This window comes from Peromyscus leucopus, chromosome 2 (assembly GCF_004664715.2).
Source record: "Peromyscus leucopus breed LL Stock chromosome 2, UCI_PerLeu_2.1, whole genome shotgun sequence".
Lineage (NCBI taxonomy): Eukaryota > Metazoa > Chordata > Mammalia > Rodentia > Cricetidae > Peromyscus > Peromyscus leucopus.
The window spans coordinates 19,743,310-19,752,465 of record NC_051064.1 but is presented as its reverse complement, the minus strand read 5'-3'; the positions used below and the strand labels follow the sequence as shown (position 1 = coordinate 19,752,465).

Genomic DNA, 9,156 nt, shown 5'->3' with positions numbered 1-9,156 from the left:
CACGGGCACGAGCGCACCCGCCCTGCCCTTTCTTCCCGGTTCCCTCGCCCCGCCCACCGCCTTGCCCCGCCCCTCCACCACCCCCCGCGCGCCGGGCTCGAGGGGCGGGGCCTGGGGCGGAGGCCACACCCACCGGGGCCTCCCGGGGCGGGCTTGCGGGGCGCGCTCCCCTGCTCCGAGGTGACGCGCGCCGGAGCGGGCTGGGGCAAGCCTGGGTCGCCCGACCCGACTTTCCTGACTCGGATTCGCCTTCGGAAAGGGCTGTTGGGCTGTCCGCGAAGTTCTCCGAAGAATGGACGGAAGCCGCCTCCACGCCTCCCTAAGGAACAGGAAAGGAAGGCTTTGCCTCTCGCCACCCCAGCGCGCCTGCCAGCCCCGCCTGGCTCGGCCATGCTGCCGAGCACCTGCGCTCGCCGCCTCCCGAACGCCTGCCGCCTGGATCCAGCGGCTCTGCGCCGGCCGCCCCCGGCCCCGCACGCTTCCTCGTAACTGTGTGCCTTAGAGCTCCGCTCTTCCCCAAACTTCCTGGCCACGGCCTCTGCTACCTGCATCGCGGGTCTAGAACCCGGCGTTGAGATAACGCTGGGGAGAGGAGCCCTCGCTCCTCGGTCCCTCAGCGTTTGCTAGACACTGGAGAGACAGAGGCTATCTAGCAGGCAGGGCGAGGGAAACATTCCGTTTAAATAGGGGACGGGTAGAAAATGGGCTAGAGTAAATTTTATTTCAGAACCTCTAATTCAGCTTTCTCAACCTGTGGGTCTCGACCCCCCTTTTTGTGGTGGAAGGGCCCTTTCACAGGGGTCGCCTAAAACCAACAGAAAACACAGGTACTTACATTTCTGTTCATAGCAGTAGCAAAATTACAGTTATAAAGTAGCAACAAAAACAATTTTATGGTCGGGAGTCACCAAAGAGGAGGAACTGTATTAAAGGGTCACAGCCTTAGGAAGGTTGAGAAGCATTGCTCTAATTTTTGTGGAATTAGCGGTCCACCAACCACGACATACACAAATGAGCCCGGGGGGGAGGGAGGAAGGGGTGAGCAGGTTTGGGTTGTGTTGGTTTTCCTCCTGCTCTTGTGTCTGCAATTCTTTACGTTTTTCCCACCCTCCCCTATTTCAATGTCTCTGCAACAAACACAATTGTTTTAAATTAGTATCCAGTTCAAAATTACAAAATTGGTAAAGAGTCCAATTGTGATAATAGGGATAGTCACAGGATCTCAGTCAGGCGCACACAGCCTTTACATGTGTTAGACTAGATATGCTGCTCTAAGATCCCTGTAAATTTGGAGATTAGGAACCACTTTGTCTGTGGGTCCCTTCTAGAGCATCAGACACCAAACATTACTATCAATAAACTGTTGCCATCCCTACCAATACACTTATTTAAGTTAAAGTGCACAGATGCAAGCCAGATGCTACTCAAAGTCTCGGCTTTCCCAACTATAATACCTGTGTCCTTGGACATACTCAGTTCCTTCCTGTGTAAAATTGGAATAATGAAAGAAAGTACCTCAAAGAGTCATTAAGCGAATCAATATTTGTAACATATGCCAAGCACAAGCTAAGTGCTATGTAAGTACGATGAAAATTATTAAACATACGTATGCTGTGTATGTGTGCACACATATATCTATTACAATTTTCCTCATTTTTAAGTATTAAAACATACCAAATAATGATTTAAATATATGGAGTGCTGTGTTTTCTCCCTGCAGTCTGTGTATTCTTCTCCCTTCCTGGGATGTGCGCTCCCCAGTTTGGAAGCCATTTATTTAGAGTCATACTGGCAAATATGGTAACCACTGAGCACACAGATTCATTACATTTTAAACTTAAGATCTGGCTCCTTGCTGACACAGTTCTGTTGGATAGCACATAGCAAGCTGAACAAAATGAGAGACCAAAGTCCCCTGACAGCATTTGGGTTGTCCTGACTCAGCCTGTAACTCCAGAACCTGTTCACGTGGTAAGATCTGTCCCTCACTCTCATATCTCGTCTGTGGCCTGAAGGTAAACCAGGAACTGCTGGATAGACTGCTGCAGAGGAGAGAGTGTGTGGAGTGTAGAAAGGCTGGCAAAGGTCTACCATAGAAAAGCTTGAGAAAGAGTAAAATTTGAGTGTCAAACAACTCAATTGCATAAGCCTGTAGGACAAAGTTGATCCTGTTCAATTGTCCTTCAATCAAAAGGGTTTTCTTCTAGGGTGCCTTCTTTGGGAAAGAAAAGAGCTTGTTAACTGAGAACAGCTTTGAGGGGAGATAGCAAAGGCCTACATTTTTATTGCTCCTTGGTTTCATTGTATCTTTTGCCCAGGAGCCTTGGTTTTTGTTTTTGTTTGTTGTTTTTGTTTGTTTGTTTGTTTCTCTAGTCTTGGCCATCACAGTGAAATGATACTGCCTCATCCACAAACCTGGTAAGTCATTATCCTTTTATCTTCTGCTGGAATCCAAACTCCACTTCCAAAATATAGAAGGCTCTATCTTCAAAGAACTTCATCGTTGGCCTTGTGGTGCTGCTCACCCATAATCCAAGTACCTGGGAGGGGAAGAGGAGACAGGAACCCGAGCTCATCCTCAGCAGGACACATCTAGTTGGATGTCAGCGCAGGATACATGAAACCCTATCTCAGAAAACAACAGTAAGGGCTGTGGGGATGGCTCTGTCAGCAAAGAGCTTGATACCCAAGCATGAGGACTTGAGTTCAAACCCCAGCAGCCACATAAGAAGCTGGGTATGGTGCACACACCTGCACCCCCAGTGTTGGGAAGGTAGAGACAGGAGGACCCCGGGACTCACTGGCGAGCCATTCTAGCCTACATGGGATCCCAGTGAGAGACACTGTTGGGTGGTTCCTGAGACTGACCCCTGTGTCCCACAGTGCATAAAACCGGGTGTGGTGGTTCGTACCTGGAACCCTAGTACCCGGGAGACGGAGGCAAGAGGATCAGTTCAAGCCCTCTGTTACATAGAGCATTTGAGACCAGCCGGGGATATGTGAGAGTCTGCTTCGAATAATAATGTCAGACGACATTAAAAACCACCAGTGCTGGTCAGATATTGGTGGGGAGGGAGGGACTGAATGAATGGGTTGAGAAGGGAGGGCGAACAGTCTAGAATACTACTGTAACAATGGAAACATGCTCCTTATCCTTTGCCCAAGCTGTAATATCAAACTCTCTGGGGCTGGTGGAGTGCTTGACCGACATGTACAAGGTCCTGGGTTGAATCCTCAGGTAGATGTAAGTTAATCTATTCTAGCAGACATACAACACTGTCTCAGGACAGTTATGGTTGGGGAGATGGAGAGGGTGTACACAGGAACTGTGTACTTTTCTCTCAGAGTTGCTATGAACCAAAAGCTGCCCTTAAAAAAAATCTATCCAAAAAGAAAAAAAAAAGGCAAAAAAATATTGCATATGTCTTTGGAGAAGTTGGAATTAAAGCTTAGAACTGATTTGAGATGCTTTTTGGCAGGCATTTAAGTGCATTTCGTGGAAGAGTTACTGTAAACTGCATCTCTAAGGCGACTGCTCTTTTTACCATCTGTCAGAATCTCACCTTAGAATTTTTAAATGGTGTTTAAATCTGACTAGAGATCCTTATTCATGTTTTTAAATGATAGTTTCTTTTTCTTTTGAAACAAGCTAACTTAACCGTGTCACTAAGGATGGCCTTGGACAGAGTAAACAACATGGAAAGCATCTAAGGAAGACAGCTGGCATCAGTCTCCAGCCTCCACACATGGGTGAAGACAGAGATATGGTCTCATACACTACACACACACACACACACACACACACACACACACACACACAGGCACACGGGCACACACCACACACATGAACACAGACGGGGGCACATGTTGACACACATAGGCACACAGAGGGAGAGGCCTATGTTCACACACATACACAGGCACATTTGTGGTTGGTTAAGTTTTATTGTAGAGTATAAGTCTTACTCAGATATTCTCAAACAAACATATAACATCTGCTTTCCTCTGTAGTAAGTTTCTAAATTCTATGCACATTACCTTCTTTGTCAGTAGAGGGAAAATTTCATTTATGTTGGGTGTGGTGGCTCGTGCCTTTAATCTCTGCACTGGGGAGGTAGAGGCAAGCAGATCTCTGTTGAGTCTACAGAGAGTTCCAGGCCAGCCATGGCTACACAGGGAGACCCTATCTTCAAAGCAAATGAAACAAAATTTCATTGATTACTAGTATGTGTGGCAGACAATTATTGAGTAACCTTTCTTTCCATGACTACTTCAAAATAAATATACATCCATCAAAGAACAGTTTTTAAAACTTGGCTCCAGATTAAATAAAATTCAACAGAATATTTAAATCCAAATATTGCCAAGAGAATCTATTTCCAAAAATAGCATTTGGTAGAACACTGGCATCGTTTGTGTGTTCCTTTATAAAGAGAAATTTAATTTTGTTTTAAGATTTCTTCTTAAGTAGAAACACCATCTTCTTGGGGACAAAGCAAACACAAAATTCTCTAGTTTGGAGTCAAACAGAGCCAGTGAAACTGGTATTAGGTTGTCAGTCATATAACCACGTGAAAGGGGGGTAACTGTGCCGCACCAAAATGTCCAGATATTTAAGATTTGTAAATGAGGAGTATAAACTCTAACTCCTAGGGTTATAAAGATCAGGAGAAACGCATGGCACCTGGCAGATAATAGATGCTCAACAAACTAGCTTCAGCAGTAATGACTATAAATGTTGCTGCTATTGAAGTTATTAACAATATAATAACCAAGGATCTATGAATAACACATGTCAAGGTTTAATATACAATTTCCTGTGCATTCACTAATACAGGTCTGCTCTCTGCTACATGAGAACCTGTCTCAATCAATCAATCAATCAACCAGTCATTTCTCCTCCCTTTGACTCTAGAACTAGTGACTTGCCTTGACCAACAGAATATGGCATCCATAACATTCCGGAGCATCCAAGAATAGTTGTCTACAGGACTCTTTCTAAATTGCCCCTATTCTGGTTTTTGGTACAAGCGTAGCACACGTGCTCCAGTTGTAACCTCCAGGACACTCAGTAGATAAGCATCATCAATCCCAGCCTACTGGGGGAACCATTTTGGATTCCAGTTCAGATGAGTCCTAAGGAGACTGCAGCTCCAGCTATCAGCTGACCGCAACTGTGTGGGTGACCCAGAGGAGAACTGTGAACAGAACCAGGAGACAGCAGCAGCAAGCTGTCATTTTCTTGGATTCATTTTGCTAGGAAGAGAACGTACACACGCTACGACATGCTTGTGGAGGTCAAAGGACAACTTGCTTCTTGTCGTCCACCTTGTTGAAACAGGGTCTCTCTTGTTTCTGCTGCTGTATAGCTTACTCCAGGATAGCTGGCTGGTGAGTTTCAGGGCAGTTCTCCTACCTCTGCCTCCCATCTCATAGACGTGAGCCGCTCTATCTGGCTCTTTATTTAGATCCTGAGGACCAAACTTGGTCCATCCCACTTGCACAGCTAGCACGTTACCTGCTGAGCCGCCGCCTCAGCTCCGAGCTAAACGCTGGGCCGATAGGCTATACAAAAATCAATGAGAAGAACATCTGCTGTTCTCCAGGGCAGCCGACAGCCACCTGATGACTCATGGATCCAGGCTTCTTACAGCTGTTCCTTATCAATATCTCTCCTCTTTTTCTGTTCATTTCCACCAAAGAGTCCTAATTATTGGTGCCAACACTGAGCAGCCACATCAAGTCATTTTCAGTTTTTCAAAATACAGGTGCTTTTACTTCAAAATACATTTTATGCACCCCAAATATATATCACCATGATCTATAAATCATGTCCAGTGGCTTTAGTGGTATGGTAGTAAGCATACATAGCTTCCTTTCAAAAAGCATGTCCAGGCCACATTCTCATGACCAAAGAACAAAATCAGCACCTCCAACACGTAGGAAGAACTTTAAAAGTAGAGTGTCCCAGATTTCCAGCTGTCGACGTGTGCCGTTCCTGTGACATTCCTTGAGGATATGCCTGGACAAATGGACACTCTTCTCTGAGATCTAGCCGAGAAGCAGCCTTGGGGCATGTGAGGAGGCTGGTCGGAGGATGTTATGTGGACACCCTTGTGCCTAGAAAAGCCCCTGTTGAGTAACAGGAAGTTAGGCTCTTCACTTCCTGGTGGGTTGTGTGGATGCGGAAGTGTGTGCTCCCACGTGTGTGCAGTGGAGCTCTGACCAGTGTGGCTCGGTCAGCTGTACAGCATCTAACAGATCCTGCAGGAAAACGAGGAGAAATGGAGAAATGGCTTCCTATGAGAGGAGTAAAACTCGTGCCCTTACCACATTTAAGCCGGTAGAGACGTGCCAGGGAATGGTAAATCTGGCCACATTTAAAACACCTGCCTCCCGGAAAACTGTGGTTCAGTCTTCTCAGCCATACGATTCATCTTTCTTGGGTAACTATAATTTCTTTCCTTCTCTCTTTCCTAAATAAGGTCCCTCAGCCCTCTTGGTGTTAAATATATTGACTTGTTCAGGACAAAGTCTTTAAATTTCAGTGAGCTGGTCATGGTGACACACATTTGTATTCCTAAGACATAGGAGGCCGAGGCAGAACAATCCATATGTGAATTTGAGACCAGCCTAGGCTACTTAAGACTGCATCTGCCTCCAGGAGGACAAGGAGGAGAAGACAAACTAACCAATAAACTTCAATGCTAATGATGGAGAAACAGATCCGTTATCTATAAACAGAGGTCTGGCTGTGTATAGGATCACACATTCCCAGTACTCAGGAGGGTAGGGCAAGAGGACCATGAGTTTGAGTCCAACCTGAGCTACAGACACACAGCAAGTTTAAGGCCAGCCTGAAATACATAGCCAGATTCTGTCTCAAAAAATATAGATTAAGAGAGGTGGGGGGAAGGGTCTAAAGAGATGACTCAGTAGCTAAGAGCACTTCCGGGTTTGGTTCCCAACACGTGGTTGCTCATGACTGTCTGTAACTCCAGTTCCAGGGGATCTGATGCCCTTTTCTGGCCCTCCTAGGCATCAGACATTTATGTAAGGCACACACACACACACACACACACACACACACACATACACATTCATACATATAAAATAATTTTTAAAAGAATTTTTGAGGAGTTGGCAATTTGTCAAGATAGATACACAATTTGATAGGTAAGCCCTTCAAAGGCAAAACTGTGTGTGTGTGTGTGTGTGTGTGTGTGTGTGTGTGTGTATGCATGTTCATGTCTGTGAGTGTCTGTGTGTATGTGTGTTTGTGTCTGTATATGTATATATATATATATGTCAGTTGAGTGTTGAGTGTGTGTCTGTATATGTGTATGTCTCTGTTTATGTCTGTGTGTCTATGTGTGTGTGCATATGTATGTATGTGTGTGCGCATGTCATTGTATGTATGTGTATGTGTTACTTTGATCAAATACAGAAGCAAAACTCTCTCCTTTTATTATAATTCCCTAAGATTATCTACTTAAGATATTTGAGCTGGTAGAGAAGTGACAGGAAATGACAAATGTGACCATATTTCAAAGAGATGCCTTTCGGGATGGAGCACGGAGCCGTGTAAACACTTGGCATGCACTCTGTCAGCCCACGGAAGATGCTCTTCTGTTTATTGTCATTTCACATCTGCACTTAGCACTGCACCCAGCTTAGCTTCCGCCACATCCATGACACAGTCAGGAAAACTGTGTCTGCCTTTTCTGTTATTGAGGCTCTCTTGATCTCACAGGGGAAAAGGTAGGCAAAGAAAAGAACATAATTGCCCATATACACTGAACAAAGGAGTGAGATTATAGAGCAGAGGTAAAAACTATATACAGAGAATCGACAGGATGACTCATAAGTATGGTCCCTGAAATAGCTCAGCTTTGGTATAGGTGTGACAGACCTGGCAGAAACGAAGGTAATGGGACACTAAGAACTTGTCACTGAGGTTATCTGAGAGTCCCTGGGAGCACACCTACATCTGCAGTGCCAGAAAAATGGTCAAGCATGGCTATCAGCCCATGAGGGTCAAGACAAGCAAATTGTCCATTAACACACTGCATGGCATCAGTTGCTCTTGCATTGGGGCGGGGGTGGGGGCTCCCTCACTGTCTCTGCCACCTACCTGCCCACAGCTCTGGGGGCACACCTCCAGCTAAGGCTGAACAGGCCTCCCTGGTTCTCCTTCGCTCTTGTGCAAGCTGTCAGCTTAGAGCCCTCCCCTCCTTCAGTTACCATGTCTCAGTCTGCTTATTTTTGGCTTCGCGTCTCTGCTCTAAACTGGAGATACCAGTTTGCTGTTCAACCCAGTCCTTGCTTTCTCACAGAAGCTTTGGTGCCCTCTTGGCTCCAAGGCTTGGCTCCAGATAGTGCTAGGGCTGCAGACAAGGAGAGAGCAGCCATGTCAAGGAGCCTTGAGGCTCAAGGAAGAGTGCAAGTTCCCTCCTCTGGGGCCTCCCTGGATTTCCCACTTGGTTGCATCAGAGCTCAGCTCTCCCTGAAGCTGGGACAGGTAGAGAGTGGGACAACTGACCCCACAAGCCTGCTTTCTTCTCTAAGAAGGCTTACCTCCCAGCTTTGGGACCTGCGTTTCAGTGGGGACTGAGGGACCATCATTAGTTCTACCCCGCGCCATTTTTCTATGAAGTAGAGTGTCCCTTTTTGAGGGCATCCAGACAGGATGTCTCCCCTTTCCATATATTCCTTTACAGCATGGAGACATTATTTCTCTTCAAATGTCTGTGAAGACATCAGACTTCATTCCCTGCTGACATTACCTGTTACCTGTGTGACCTCCAGCATACAAATGAACCTCAACCTCCATTTGTCCAGAGGCTTATGACAAAGTTTCAAAAACAGTCGGCTGAGCACAGAGACTAGTGCATGGTAATATCTGGCATCAAGGGCTAGGAAGATGGCTCAAAAGATGAAAGAGTGTGCCACGCACACCTGCCAACTTGAGTTCAATTCCTGTAACCAACAATGGAAGGAGAAAATTGACACCTGACCTCCACCTGCACTATGTGACATGTGCACCCCCACCACACAGACACTCTCTCTCTCTCTCTCTCTCTCTCTCTCTCTCTCTCTCTCTCTCTCTCTCCTCTCCTCTCCTCTCCTCTCCCTCCTTCTCTCTCCCTCTTCTCC

General features: G+C 46.2%; 1 pseudogene; it reads left to right on the top strand.

Moving 5' to 3' along the window:
• The first annotated feature begins 390 nt into the window (after nt 1–390).
• Nucleotides 391–9,156, top strand: part of LOC114694618 — a 31,790-nt pseudogene continuing 23,024 nt past the window's right edge.